Source organism: Elephantulus edwardii, unplaced genomic scaffold, assembly GCF_000299155.1.
Source record: "Elephantulus edwardii isolate Elephantulus edwardi_28Jun2011 unplaced genomic scaffold, EleEdw1.0 scaffold00082, whole genome shotgun sequence".
In the NCBI taxonomy this organism is placed as follows: Eukaryota; Metazoa; Chordata; class Mammalia; order Macroscelidea; family Macroscelididae; genus Elephantulus; species Elephantulus edwardii.
The window spans coordinates 9,913,477-9,930,345 of record NW_006399832.1 but is presented as its reverse complement, the minus strand read 5'-3'; positions in this window follow the sequence as shown (position 1 = coordinate 9,930,345).

Genomic DNA, 16,869 nt, shown 5'->3' with positions numbered 1-16,869 from the left:
ACACGTTCAATACAATCCCAATAAAAATACCAATCCCATTCTTCAAGGAGATGGAAAAGGCAATCTCCGGTTTCATTTGGAATGGAAAGAAGCCCCAAATAAGCAAATCACTCCTCAAAAAATAGAAAAAAGCTAGGAGGCATCTCACTCTCTTATTTCAAATCCTACTACACTGCCATGGTGGTTAATACTAGTCATTTTTAACGTATTTTGATTGAATATTTTGTTTCCTAATGCAGAAATTGGTGGAAATCCTCAATTTCTTCCTTTTTTTTACTTTACTAGTTATTGCATAAATGTCATTTATATTAACATGTCTTCCTTGAATGTACATGAATATTATCCAATCACTGACAGGACTATACTTTAGACTAGATTGTGAAATGTTGATTTTGATGAAGAATGTAGCATCATTCTGTTTAAATCAGTCCATTCTATCAAAGTATACTATTGCTGTTATGTTCCATTAAGTAAAACTAAGACTCATAGCAATCCTATGAACTATGGCTCTGAGCATTGCCCTATACTAAGCCAACCTCACCATCTCCAACACGCTTGACTCCACTGCCACAGTCACTGTGTCAATTCATCTAATTCAGGGTTTTTTCTCTTGCACTGACCTTCTAGCCCTTACAAGCATGATGTCCTTCTCCTAGGACTGGCCTCTTCTGGCAACAGGCCTAAAGTATGTAAGTTGGAATTTCATCATCCTTCCCTCCAAGAAACATTCTGGTTTCACTTTCTCCAGGTAAGACTTATTATTCTCTTGGAAGTACATGGGATGTTCTTTTCCAGCACCATAACTCAAAGACATTGATTCTTCTGCAGACTTAGTCATTGTCCAGCTCTCTGATGTATATAGTAAGAAATTCAAAAGACCACGGGGTTTTCCCCCCTTTATATATATATATTTATCATTATTAATTTTAATGAAAATTTACAGAGACTTCGAATTTCCTCATTGTTGCACTTTTCTCCCTGCCCACTTCTCCCCCTCCTTTGTTCTTCTCTTTCAAAAGTAAAAGAAAAATTCTTTCATTGTTATACAAAAGAACACAGTTTAGATCTTTAGCACAATCTTTAGCATTCTCACAAGCGCTAAACAACAGATTTTCCCAATGCAACTAGTCTTTTTATTTCTTACCTCTTTGTGCCATGAATGTTGTTTGTGGAACCAACCAAGCTGAAATTGTTGACTAAACCTTGTCTCCATCTATTATAATGTTGCCAATTGGCTCAGTGGTGAGATTCTTTGTCTGCTTAATGTTGGGCTTCAATCCGTATTACAGACTACAGTCCTTGACCTTCTGCAGCAAGCGCATCAGGTCTTGTTCAATTTCAGCAAGCAAGGTGTGTCTTCTGAATAATGCATATTGTTGATGAATCTTCCTCCAATCCTGATGCCACATTCCTCCTCATGAAGTTCAGTCTCCCAAATTATCTGTTCTGCATATGGTTTGAAAAAGTATGATGAAGGCAGAAAACATTCCTAATGCATTCCTTTCCTGATTTTGAACCATCCAGTGTTTCCTTGCTCTGTTCTGATCACTGCTTCTTGGTCCAAGCATAGGTTTTACAAGACCACAGTCAAGTGTGCTGGGTTTCTATTCTTCTCGAGGTTAGCCTCAATTTGTTGTGATCCACACAGTCAAATGCTTTTAGATAGTCAATAAAACACAGATACACATTCTTCTCGTTCTCTCTGCTTTTGGCCATGATCCATCTGATATTGGCTATGACGTTTCTAGAGCCATGGCTTCTTCTAAATTCAATTGTATTTCTGGTATTTCTCTGTTGATGTACTATTTCAGGTGTTTTGGGTTAATCTTAAACAGGATTGTGCTTGTGTGTCGTATTAGTGATATTGTTTGGTAAATTCTACAATGTTGAATCCTCTTTTTTTTTTTAGAAAAAGAATAAATATGAATCTCTTACAAACAGTTGGCCAGGTAATTGTCATCTGGATTTCTTGGCATAACCTGGTAAGCACATCCAATTTTGCATCTGTTTGTTGAAATATGTCTATTGGTATTCCATCAATTCCTGGGACCTTGTCTTTTGTTGTTGTTGTTTTTTTCTAATCCTTTCAAGGCAGCTTGAATTTCCTCCTTCATTACCATTGCCTCTAAATCATATGTTGTTTCATTAAACTCTTTTGTGTTATCCTCAATTCCTTTTGGTATAGTGATTCTGTGTACTCTTGTTTTCTTTTGATTCTTCCTTAATCCTTCAATATTCTGTACCTAGTATCCTTTAGTATTGAAACTTGAAGCTTGAATTTGTTTTTAGTTCCTTCATCATAAGAAATGCAAAGAAAATGTGTCCCTTTTGGTTTTCCAATTCCAGCTCTTTGCGCATTTTGCTATAACACTTTGCTTTGTCTTCCTGAGCTACCCTTTTGAATCTTGGATTCAGCTCCTGAGCTTCCTGATTTCTTCCTTTTTCTTTGGCCTCTCAGCTCTCTATGGCAGTATTCAGAGCCTCTTCTATCATCTCTCTGGGTCTTTTCTTCCTCCTCTGTCTTTGCATTCTCTGTGGATAATATTCGCGATATCCTCCCACAACTCATCTGATCTTCATTCACTAGTGTTCAAGTTCTACAATCTTTGCTCAGAGGGTTTTAAAATTCATGTGGAATAGACTCAAGGTCAAATCTTTTGTTCCTGTGAATTTGATTTTATTTTCTTTAGTTTCAGTTTGATTTGTAATACAATTCATCTTTTGATTTCTTGGCTGCTGGTCCCAAGAGTGTTGATTGTGGACTCAAGTAAACTAAAGCTGTTAACAATCTCAATTTCTTTGCCATCTATCATGATGCTGCCAATTAGCCCAGTGGTAAGAATCTCTTCCTTGATGTTGAGATTCAATCTATATTGAAGGCTTTACTCCTTGATTATCTGCAGAAAGTGCTTCAAGTTCTCCTCAATTTCAGCAAGCAGGTTTGTGTCATGTGCGTAATGTAGATTGTTGATGAGTCTTCCTCCAATCCTACTGCCACACTTCTCATAGAACCCAGCCTCCCAGATGTTCTGTTCCGTATAAAGAATGAAAAGGTATGGAGATAAGACACATACCTGGCGTACACCCTTCCCAATTTTAAACTATTCAATATTCCCTTGCTCTAACAACTGCCTCCTGGTCCAAGTACAGGTTTCACATAAGCACAGTCAAGTGTTCTGGGTAAAATAATGTCAAACCTGCTATTCTCCATGGCTCTTTTGTCCCCTTTAAAAAAAATACCAAAGCAAACTTTACATTTTTTCTACTAAATTGCAACAATGGAAAGGTATAGATCTTCTGTCAAAAAAGAGAGCCTGCTCAGTCCTTGAAATACCTAAAAATCTCAAGATGTAATTCTACATCAAGAAGTGGCCTAACACCCAAAGGGCAATGGGGGAGCAGAGGGATGAGGATGAATGGGGGCAAGGGGGTAATCATAGGGTTGCACAATTCGATGGGTCGGAGGCAGGGTGGTTAAAGGATATGGGAAAGATCCCGTATGAAAAACAATGTCTACACACTTTTTAAGTAAACCAGTATAAAATAAAAAATTTTATTAAAACAAAAAGCCTAATAACAATCCTACATCAGCCAATGACTAGCAAATGTGAATATACTTCTCTTTATTCCTTATTCATTATAGCATGACTTTATATCTCCCATTTTATCCAAGCTAGGATTACATCAAAGAGTTCTGATGGCTTAGTGGTTAGGAGTTGTGCTGCTAACTCAAAGGCACTTGGTTCAAATCCCCCATCTGCTCCTCTGAAGAACAATGGGCAATCTCGTCCCATGCAATTAACTGCCTCTGAAAATCTACTGGAGCTTGAAACATGAGTCTGTTTCTACTCTACTCTACTGTACACAGAAACAACAAACTTACATAAGTGTAAAGATTTCCAAGAATGCTCATTCCTTTTTATTATAGCAGAAGTGCCCAGTTTCCTCTACTTTCGTGTTCTTGTCTTACAACCACTCAGCTGCCTCTCTATGTTCTTATAAGAAGTTACTCTCTTCTACGTGCTTTTTTCCCTCTGCATACTTTTGGACTGACGTTTAACAATTTGCCTTGAGTAAAAGTAGTTTTTCTGTTTCTTTTCCCCTTTCTCCTCTTGACTTTCTTCCTCTCCCTTTCCATCTCTCATTCATCCCTTTCTCTTCACAATAATTTTGTAAGTGAGCATTATCCAGCTCCTAAGCCTAAGTCTACACTAGATAACCTGAAGATCTGAGGGTCTTATACTGCCTCAACATAGGAAAGGTCACAAACTAATCAGAGCATTTTCACTCAACTCCTAATCATGACACAATGCATCTTTCCATCATCCTTCCACAAGCTGTTCAAGGTGGTGTTTTCTGTAGCACAAGGCAGATCCTGGTAGCAAATTCTGTAAGCAGGCTTTCTTCATAAATGGATGACACATTCTAATTCCTGTATTCAAGCAATAAACCTCACTCTTGTCCTTCACCTGGGTAAGTTTACAGGATGATTTGACCTCCTGTTACCTTTCAAAGCATCTTATTCATAACCACCATGTTTGCTGGCTACCAGAATTGAGGGTGGTCAGCAGGCACAGGGCTTTAAGTCCTCAGACTATTTTTACAAATTTCATCCATGAAAACAGTTATTATTTTGAAGCATGACAACACATTTATGCCTTTTCCTTGTTCTATCTTGACTGTCATTTTGTATGTCTGGTACATGCACTAGTACATAGCGGTGGTGTGATGGGAAAATTAAATTGTAAATATGTAATGCCCTGTCAACCAATCTTCTCAGAAAGAGGTTTGCACCATCTCTTAACTTTGAAAAGTGAAGGTTGTTCAGTGAGATAGCATCCTTCTCCAGCCGAGAGGCCTGTCAGAAGCTGTCATGATATTGTGTCCTTGAGGATAAATGGTAACCTCAAGAGGGTGGCATTGACTCTGGGGAGACATGTTGCTAGCAGTCTGTTTGTTCAGTCCTCATCTCACATGTGCCCTTGACTTGGAGTAGTCAGAGGAGTCATAAAGAGATGAGGCTGTTCTAAATGTTAAGCATGCATCCACTATCTAACACTCAGATATACACTCCTTCACTAGGCTGTAAATTCAGAATCTTCTTGCCATTTCAAATGGTTAGATCTAATTTGTACAAAAGAGAGGGGAAAAATCTATTATAATCATTTCTGGGCTTTTGTCTGCACATTTTTGCATAGCATACTTTCTGAATTAACTAGAATCTAATTTTGGTATCACTGAATCTGAACTGAGGCTGCTATTTCTGAAGTAACTTGTAAATATCCGAAAATAAGCATTCCTGGTCATCCACTGACCTTGCTAGAGTTCTTTGCCTCTATGCTAGGAATAGCATTTACATTACCAACTCTTCTTTTCATTTCTGAAAGACAGGTGTGTCAAAGTTGCCTGGCAGGTAATAGCTTGAGATATTAATCTGGTGCCTTGTGCATTTCCCTCCTCCTCTTTTCTATCAGGTACTTGGAAGGCTATATTCTTCCTTGACAAAAGGCAAAACACATATTCCTAGAAACTGCTGAGGTAAGTGTAAGACGAAGAGGCTGGTTCCTGCTGGTCAAGGCAGTTTTTCTGTTCCAGAAGCTAGACAAAACTGAGGAAGGGAGGAAATGAGGCAGAATTGTGACTCAAAGGGGAGAAAAGTAAACAAAGAGGGAAGAGATCTCTTCAAAGTCAGGGGAGAAATGGGAGATTTTATGTGACAAGACAGAAGGAAAAGAGGAGTTGTCCTTCAGTGAACACCCTCACTAACTCAACGATCTTTGGACAAGCCATTGTTCAGCGGGTCTGGATGTGCATGTGCTCCATTCTAGAAAGTAAAAAGGCTTCAATATTTTGTGTAAGGATTGAGGATTGAGTGACATAATCTAATCTAGTGCTCAGGCCATTTGTTCATAGGCTCGCTATGAGTCGTTTACGACTCGATGGCACTAACACCTACGATGACAGAGAGCTACATTGACCTAGTGGAAAAGAAGTTATGCTACCAAGCCGAAGGTGGGTGATTTTCATCTGGGGCCCTCGGCCAGGTTCAGATTGTTTTCCTGTCAAACATTCTTCTAGGTGGTATAGCACTGGTCTGTGCGTTGCTGTATAGAGCTAACTCGTGTTGCTGTGATGCTGAACACTGTGACAGTGATGTACCAATCGTGGTAACGGGCACCCATGGTGGCCAGTGTTGGCTGGAGCTTCCCGACTAAATCAAGCCTGGAAGCAGGAGCGGCATCCACGTCTGAAATGGCTTGCCTCCGGAAACTCTATGTATCAACAGCGCTCAGGCCGTTCGTTCATAGGGTCGCTATGAGTCATCTACGACTCGACGGCACCAAACAACAACAACAACAACAGGACCTAATACGGCTTTATGAGATAGATTCTATGAAGCTTAAATCATTAGGGGAATGTGATCCAGTTTAACTATAAAGTGAAGTCCCTGGTTCTCGGTTATGTAATTTTATTTTTGCTCCCTGATTATTGCCCTTGAACTAGAACTATTTCATTCACACCTTCACGTATGTCTCTGTTGCTCATGCTCTTACCCTGGAACACAAAGTATGACAAACCTACAGATTCAACAGTCAGGCTTTCAACATCAGAAAATCTAAAGGCTTCTCCCCTGTTCCCCATGTAAATATTGATGTCTATCATTGATACTTTTTAATATTCATAAGTTTTGTACATAACCGAGAAGTAATTACATTCTCATTGTTCTAATTCATACATCTGATACATTAAAGTAAGATTTAGCAGTTGTTTCATGGTTGTTTAAAAAAAAAGTGAAGCTTCATTTAAAACAAATCCTTAAATTCCACCATAGACTACAAAAGCAAGTGATACTTTGCTTTTCTATTTCTCTAACCACAGGAATGAGAAATGTGACAGTCTGTTAAAGCCTTTGAGCTACATCCATATAAAGTCATGAATATACTAGCACTATGCAAATATCCAGAGAAAATACAAATTTATATCATTTGTCACCAATTGTAAAAATCAACCCAAATAAGGTTTTTGGTTACTGTAGTTAGTCTTTCCTTAGAAGAGAAAACAGTTGAAACTACATATGACCAAAGTTGGGTGTAACGTATTTCTGTTTCTCTGGGCAGGTCTTATAGCCATAAATCATGATGGTACACTCTATAACCACCAGAGAGCACTCCCCCCAGGAAAACAAGCTCTGCTGCTGCCAATGGCCAAGCAACATCCATTTATACACATATTCCCAAGGTTCAGAGGCACAGACCCATCTGAGCAGGAAGTTCAGAAAGCCCTGAAATCACTTCATCTGCTCCTCTGAATTACTGTAGCCCACATTCGGAAATGGCCCTCCTTCAAAGACGAGGACAACGTCATTCCATGTTCATTGAGCAAGCAAAGAAAACCCAAGCAGAGGAAAGCACAAGAGACTGTTGGGCAGAGGGAGCTCAGGTGGCCCAGAGGCAAGAAGTTGAGCTGCAATTCTTTTTTTATATTCTTTACATTTAATTTTCCCCATTCATTGGGGCACCTTTTTCCTCCCTGCCCACCCTTCATCCCCAGTTAGTTTTTCTCTTTGATAAGAAAAAAAATTATTTCATTGTTATACCTCACTACCATAATCCACTTTATTATGCATTTATTTTTCTGGAATTGTGTCATAAAAATAATACCTAATCCTATATGCCTTTCAAACAGTTCTCTCCCTCATCTGTTTCAATGAAGTATACATTATTTATTCCCTCTTTTCTTAGGTTCCCTCCAATCCTGATGTCAGTTCCATTTTACAACAGTGGTCCTATGCAATATTTATCCTTCTGTGACCGAGACATTTCACTCAGCATAATGTCCTCAGAGTCATCCATTTTGTATATTTCATGCGTTCTTTGTTTTTCAATGCAGCATAGTATTCCATTGTGTGAATATATCACAACTTTTCTATCCATTCGTTTGTTGATGGGCACCTGGGTTGTTTCCAGCTCCTTGCTATTGTGAACAGAGCTGTGATAAACATGGGTGTGCATATATCTGCTTGGCTGGCAGTTCTGGTTTCTTCAGGATATATTTCCAGTAGTGGAATTGCTGGGTCAGATGGTATTTCTATTTCCAACTCTTTGAGAAAGCACCATACTGCCTTCCATAGTGGTTGCACCATTTTACACTCCCACCAACAGTGAATAAGGGCTCCTGTTTATGCATAACCTCACCAGAATTTTCTGTTTGCTGCTCTGTTGAATTATGCTATTCTTACTGGGGTAAGATGATATCTCATAGTTGTTTTGATTTGTATTTCTCTTAGAGCTAGAGATTTTGAACACATATTCATGTGTTTGTTTGCCATCTGAACGTCTTCTTTGGTGAAATGTCTGTTCATATCCTGTGTCTATTTTTCAATTAAGTTGTTTACCATTATCTTGTTGTGATGCTCGAGTATTCTATAAATTCTAGATATAAGTCCCTTATCAGACATGTCATTCTCAAATATCTTTTCCCAGTCTATGGCTTTCCTTTTTACCCTGTTGGAGAAGTTTTTGGATGTGCATAGAGATTTGATTATTAGAAGGTCCCATTCATCTATTTTATCTTCTCCTAGTTGTAGATTTTTCAGGATACTTGGAAAACTGTTTATGTTGTGGATTAGGAATTCTAGAGTTCTTCCAAGATTTTCTCTAATGAAATTTATAGTTCTTGGTTTCTGTCCTAGGTCCATGATTCACTTTGAGTTTTTGGGTGGGTTTTTTTTGGGGGGGGGGGTGTGGAGTGAGGTGTCTATCCTGCTTGAATTTTCTGCAGATAGTTTTCCAATTTTGCCACCACCATTTGTGAAAGAAGCTGCTGTTTCCCTACTTAAACTGATTTCATCTCCTTGTAAAAAATTAGTTGGACATCAGTAGATGGGCTGATTTCTAGGTTCTCAATTCTATTCCATTGGTCTATGTGTCTGTCATTGTACCAGTATCATACTGTCTTGACCACCACAGCAGAGAAGTAGGATTTGAAATCAAGGGACTGCAATTCTTAAAGCAGTTTTTTTAGTCCACCAGCTTCTCTGTGGTAGAAGGATGAGCAATCTCCTCCCAGGCAATTAACTGTCTCTTAAAACCTGCCGGAGGGTCAGCTATGGGTCTTTTCCAACTTGCTGGTACACAATAATAGTGGCTGGGCAATAACAAGGTTCCGGATACTCCAGGCAAGCAACAAGTGTTTATCCTACTGGCCCATTTGGGTTCTCCCTACCAAGTTCCCAATGTTTTTGTCTCTATAGCTTCTCACATTCTTCAGAATCTTTACACCATTCAGGGCTGTCCTTTCTGCCTCACTCTTTACATTCATTTACCAACTCATGTCCAGCTAGGTATTAGAAGGAAGATGAGTTATCTATTTTAAGTAATTAGATGTGAATGACTACTAGTTGTATTTACCAGTATTTTAGTGTGTTCCTTAAAATAAAGCATAATGACTATAATACATTACCTGAGGGAAGACTGGATTCCTGTAAAGGGTTGGCATTGTTGTTGTTGTTGTTGTTGTTGCTGCTGCTGCTGTTGCTGTAAATGGCATTGAGTCAAATGTGACTCAGAAATCCTATGAACAACAGATCTGAGCCCCGCCCTACCCTGTACTATCCTCATCATCTCTGACACACTCAACCCCATTGCTGCAGTCACTGTGTTAATCCATTTCATTGGGACCTTCTTTTCTTTCGTTGACTCTCCACCTTTCTAAACATGATATCCCTTCCTCTTCCAAGAAATAGACTATCCTAACAACATGCTATGTAAAATAACAACATAAAAAGTGTGCCGCCAGGGGCTTGTCCAAATTATTAAGGTGCAATGATGTCAATTTGAGGACAAAGGTTCACATTATTCAGACTACGGTCTTTTCAATCATATGCTATGCATCTACGAGCCGGAGATGATTAAGGAAGACAGAAGAAGAATCAATGCCTTTGAATTGTGCTGTTAAAGAAAAGTGCTGAATATACCATGGACTGTCAAAATAACAAACAGCTATGTCTTGGATAATGTGAAGCTGGAATGCTATTTGGAGGCAAAGATGAAGAAGTACCTTCTCACATACTGTGGACTTGTTAAGAGAGGCTATTCTTTGGAGAAGGGCATCATGCTTAGAAAGAGAGAGTAAATGAAAGAGAGGAAGACCTTCAAAATAGGTTGTTGACGAGTCTTTCTCCTATCCTTATGCCACATTACTCCTTATTAAGTCCAGCCTCTTGAGTAATCTGTTTTATATATTTGTGTGTGTGTGTGTGTGTATGAGTGTATATGTGTGTGTTTGTATCTTCCAACTTGATGGTACTCAACAACAACAAATATATAGAGAGAGCTCCGATACATATGTGTGCATTAGTGTATATGTGCGTTTTTGTTTCTTCCAACTCCATGGTACTCAACAACAACAAATATGCATATATATGCACACACATATATATACATATATACATATACATATACATATACATATATATATGGAATAGGTGTGTCGAAGTCAGTGAGACTGCCTCAGGATATGGCAGGCTTCAGAACGAATGCACACTGGGTCATTATGAGTCGCAGGTGATTTGATGGCACATAACAACAACAAATATATTTATAGAGCTCTGATGGCCCAAAGGCATGTGGTTCGAGGCCACCAGCTGCTCTGCTGGAGAAGAATGAGTTCTCTCCTTCTGCGCGATTAACTGCCTCTGAAAACCTGCCGGAGGATCAGCTATAGGTCAGTTCCAACTCAATGGCACACAACATCTATCTATCTATCTATCTATCATCTATTTATCAAACTATGATTTTAATGAAAATTTACAGAAATATTGGGTTTTTATACATTCACTGACATTTTCTTCCCTCCTCTTATCTTCCCTCTCCCCCAGTTTGCAACACATCTCTTGTTCCAGATTGTTGTCATCACCTAATCAGAGATTCCTTTTGCATAGTTCTCTCCCTCATCTATTTCAATGAATTGTTCATTATTTTTCCACTCTTTTCCAATTCTACCCCATATCAGTCCTATTTTATAACAATAGTGTTATGCATTTCTTCCCTTTTTATTCCCCAAGTCCAGCTCTTTGCACATCCTGTTATAGTACTTTGCTTTGTCTTCTCAAGCTCTATGATATCGTTTGTCCATCTCTTTTACTTCAACATCTTTTCCTTATATTTTGACTTCTAAATGCTCTAGTGCAATTTTCAAAATCTGTTCTGACATCCATTTAGTCTTATCTCTCTCTGTTGTCTTCGTAATGAACTCTTGTTTTCTTCAAAGATGATATCATGTCATCCCACAGCTTATCTGGTCATTGGTGTTTAATATTTCAAGTCTACTCTGGAGATGATTATTTTAAATTCAGGTGGGATAGACTCCAGGTCGTATTTTGGTTCTTGTTGACTTGTTTTCATTGTCTTTAACTTCAACTTAACTTCATGTAAATAATTTATGGTCTGTTCCACAATCAGCACTTGGCCTGGTTTTGACTGCTAATACTGAGTTTCTCTATTGAGGTTTTTTTCTCTACAAATACTGTCAATCTGATCCATGTGCACACCATCAGGTTATGTCCACGTGTATAGTTACTATGTTTCTTAAAAAAGGTATTTGTGATGAATAACTTATTCTCCAGATTCATTTTTTGTCACCACATCCATAATTTCCAAATACTTTTCCTTCTGCTTTGTATTCCACCAGGTGAATTGACACAATGATTGTTGCAATGGGCTCTTGTGTGTCAGAAAATGTGAAGATGGCACAGGATAAAATAAAGTTCAAATCCACTATTCATAGGGTCACTTTTAGTCATACTCTACTTAACAGAATCTAACAACCACCACCACCAATTATTATTAATGCCTCTTGACTGCATGTTTGGTCAATTTCAGACATCAAAAGTTGGTAGAATGCCTGAATTTCCTCATATTTGGCTTTAACTATTGGTGCATATATTTGAGTAACAGTTGAGTTATCAGGTCTTCCTTGTACACACATGGATACTATTCTATTACTCACAACATTGTACTTCAAGACAGATTTTGCAACAGCCTTCTAAACTATGACTGCAACAATATTATTCTTCAATTTTTCATTCCCAATGTAGTAGATCATATGATTTTCTGGTGCTGGATCTGTAGTGTCTAGAATGGCTATTGTTCTATGTTCTATTTCATTTTTTACAACTTCCAATTATCCTATTAATTTGAAGAATCAGCACCAGTAGTACAGTTTTACAGATATTTGCTGAAACTACCTTTTTTCATTTTAAATTGCTTTTAATAAAAGTTTACAGAGATTTTGGATTTCTGTTCATTCCTTTTTATGCTTTTCTCTCTGACTACCCCTTCCCCCCAATTTCCTTTTCTCTTTGAAAAGTAAAAGAAAAAAAATCTTTTATTGTTATTAAATCCCTCCTCCCAAGTCCACTCCACTAACCTGCCTTCCTTACGGACTCCTGTCATAACAATCATATCTAATTATAAATCCCTTTTAAACAGTTCTCTATCTCATGTGTTTCAATGCAGTATGAAAATGTCCTTCTTCAATCACTCATTAGTAAACTGGAGACTTTAAGAAATGCAGGATAGAACAGAGAGACAGAGATCAAAGCAAGTCCCGCAGAGTGGTCCAGTTGATTTTTAGAGTACAGATGAGGAACAACATGTACAGATGAGGAACAACATGTTCATGTATAAGCAATTGATTGCTAAAAGAGAGTACAAAAAACAGTACCTCTTCTCAGAACAGTTACTTCCTTTGCCCTGTTATTAAAGCAACACAACCAGTATATTAATCACAGTAGTTCAATCTACATGGACGTGGTGTAGGAGTGGGCTGCCTTTTAATCCACTGAACATGGGCTTGTCATGTGTTGGATCCAACTCAGTGGCAACCAAGAAGAAGTATGTTCATGTGAGAGGAAAGGATCTGCTTTTTATTCTTAAGCTGTTAATAATTTAGAAAAAATCTTTGAGTCTAAAGTATTTAATCTAATAAATATTCTGTGCCAGCACTAATCTAAGTGAATGTTGTGTTTGATCTTCAACACCTGGTAAGGTAGATGCTATTCTCTCTCTTTCACATTGCCATTGAGTCAGAACCACCTCATTGCTCACCCTCCAGTGGGCTTTCAGAGAATGTAAATTATATGGGAAGAGAGTTTTCATCTTGCTTGTTTGGGGCAGTGGGTGGATATGAACTGCCTGTTTCTGATTTCCAGTACAAGTCCTTATCCACTAGACTACCAGAACTCCCCAGATACTAATGTTGTTGTTGTTGTTACTATAAGTAATTGAGTAAGATCTGACCCATAGCTGACCCTCCAGCAGATTTTCCTAGGCAGTAAAATGGAGGGGAAGAAATTATCCATCCTTCTCCCACCAAGCAGGTGGTGAATCTTTGAGATTATAGTGTATCTTTGAGATAATAGCGCAGCTTCTTATGGTTAGGCCACCAGTCCCTTCTAGATAGTAATAGTACTCCTCATTTTAGAGTAGAATTTAAACATAGAAACATTAAATAGATTCTCCCACTATCACAAAGTGTTATGGTTAAACATCTACATAAGGATGCTTTTCCCACCTACTATATCATTTCCAAGGTATGTTTATTTGATACATTTTAAATTAATTACTTTTTCAAAGAAAATTAAATAGAATTCAAGATATTATTAATCTTAAACACCAAACCACTGACTAATGCCTTGAGATTATCAAATCTCAAGAGTAATCTTTAAGAAAAATACTAATTAGGATTAAGAAAAGAAGTAGTTGACATAAATGTCCCTTTTATTAATAAAAGGGCTATTATTTTAGCCTCAAAGTTTTATTTGAAGATGTGTCTTATCTCAATATCTTTTCAATCTATATGAGGAACAGACTATCTGAGAGGCTGGGCTCTATGAGGAGAAAAGTGACATAGGATTTGTGGAAAACTCATCAACAATCTGCATTATGCAGATGACACAACCTTGCTTGCTCTAGAAGGTAAAGGACTGAAGCCTTCAATATGAATTGAAGCTCAACATCCAGAAAACAAAGATTCTCACCTCTGGGCTGATTGGCAGCATCATTATTGATGGTGAAGAGATTGAGATTGTTAACAGCTTCAGTTTGCTTGGCTCTACAATCAACTCTCTTGGTAGCAGCAGCCAAGAAATTAAAAGATGAACTGCCTGAGAAAAACTGAATAGATTATGTATACTGAATTGAAACAGATGAGGGAGAGAACAGTTTAAAAGCGATATATGATAGGGTATTATGATTATCACAGGAATCCAGAATTAAGGTTGCATAGTGGAGTGCATTTGGGGGAAGGGGGGAGGGGAGGGGGAATTGTATACCAAAGAAGAAGTTTATCTTTTGCTTTTCAAAGAGAGGAGCAAACTGAAAAAGTGAAACAACGAATGAATGGAAATCCAAAATCCCTGTAAATGTTCATTAAAACTAGTAAAATAAAATTTGAAAAAAATCTCAAGACTATAGGTATATACAAATTACTAAATTTTAATATTTTGTTGCTCTTTTCTAAAGCAGATAAGTCAATTATTTTTGGTTTTGTGATTGGTTTATAAAGTGGATAAATTTAAAAAAAAGATGTACTGCATTGGCAAAGTCTGCTGTCAGTGACCTCTCTAAAGTACTGAAGAGAAATTATATCAGTCTGATAGAGCGTCTGATATAGGCCATGCTCTTACTACTTTCTGTGCATTGGAAAGCTAAACAATGACTAGGGCTGATAGAAGGAGAATTGATGCCTTTGAGCTATTTGTGCTGGAAAAGAGTAATTGAATATACCATGCACTGCTAAGAGAACAAACAAGTTCATCATGGACACGGTGAAGCCAGGCTGCTTCTTGGAGTCAAGGATTCTGAAGCTTCTTCTGACATACTTTGGACATGTTGCAAGGCAGGATCAGCCCTTGGAGAGATACGTCATGCTTCGGAGGGTGGAGCAACAGTGCAAGAAAGGAAGACCCTCAATGAGATGGACTGATACAGTGACAGGGGTAATAAGGGTAGGTGTATCAGAAACAATGAGATTGGCACAGGATAGAGCAGGGCTTAGGGTAGTTGCTGGTGACTCAACGGCACATAACAATAACAACAACAATATCATTAATAGCATTCTCAGTGGTAGAATGAGGGGTAAAAAGCTATGATGTAAAAAGAAGTCACTCAAATGGACAGAAACACTAAATATTCTCTAGTAGGGCTCCTGGTTTTGAAATCCCAATTAGACATAGCTAATCCCTTAAAGGATTCAGTCTTAAGAGAGGAAGAAGATTCTCGAAATCATTAGTCACCAGTTTAAAGACTACTATCCAAATTGAAAACATGCCTCACAGTTACAGCTAGACATACTCAAGAGAATAACATTCACGTGCTTCCTTCCACTATATTGGACTTTAGGTTAATTTTAATCTTTTTTAATTAGGTGAGTTCAAGTGGGAATTAGAATGCACAAGATTTTATATTGGAAATAAATGAATCTAGCTCTACCTCTCAGTCTTTTAAAAGATATTACTTGGTTCTGTATACAGGAGGGACAATATTATAGTGATACCTCCAGAATTCTTAATACATTTTCTTCAGGAATAAATGTAGGATGCTTTATCTAACAAAAACTAAAAAGATCTTAATCTTGAAAGTCAGGAATTTGTGGATTATTTCTTTTAAAATTAATTCTTATAAAATAAAATTCACTTTTGTATATTCAATTTTAAGTCTGAGCTACCCTCTATGATGAGAATTGCCCCATAGAGTAGTCAAGACTGTCTTTACGAAGCCAACTGCTGCATCACTCTTCTGAAGAGTGGTTGGTGGATTCTAATTGATAAACTTTTGTTACCAGCCATGATATTTTGTCAATTCATTTTGCAAGCAATGTTTTACTTTTATAAATAAACAATAACACTTCTCCTTAAGAAAAAAAAAAACAAAACACACACAAAAACAACCCTCTAAAAAATTACTCCACTCATCTAAAATTTCCTTTTGTGGAAAATTTTTAGTTTTAAGTTTTGTTAATTTTCCATGCAATTTTCTCTTAGTTGGATAATTATGGTCTTGGATGGAGTTAAATGTGGTTTTGGAGAACTAATCACATATTCCCAGTATAATCTCAGAGGCATGACAATAAAAGTAATAATTTGGGAGCCGCAACCAGCATAAAATGTCCTTGTACAGGTCCCTCGTCCTGCTAAACACAAAGCAAATACTGTAATTGGCATTAGGTAAGCACCAAAATGCAAAGTGCCATCTCATTGAAAACACTGAGGTTTTATTTTTTTTTAATTGTTGAACATTTTCTTCCACTCCTCCAACCCACCCCACAATGCACCCTTTGTTCCAGATTATTGTCGTGCATATAAAGCCTAATTATAAATTCCTTTCAGACAGATTATTCCCTTATCTGTTCTAATGTAATACTCATTATCTTTCCACCCTTTTCCCATTCTCTCCCCAACACTTCCCATGTCTGTCCTATTTTAAAATAGCAGTGTTATACAGTGTTTACCTTTTTATTACTGAGATATTTCTTCACTCAACATAATGTCCTCCAGGCTCCCTCATGTTATGTAATGTTTTATGAGTTCATTGTTCTTCAATGTTGTATAATATTCTACTATGTGAATCTACCATCTTTTTTCTATCCATTCATTTGTTGATGGAAACTTGGGCTGCTTCCATCTCTTTGCTATTGCGAATAACACTTCTCTGTTTTATATAACAATCAATTTAGTCTTTATAACAACACTATGAGGTGGTGGTGGTGTTATTATGTGCCGTCAAGTTGCTTGCGACTCATAGCGACCCTATGTACAACAGCCCTAAACTCTGCTCTGTCCTATGCCAATCGCACTGCCTCTGACAC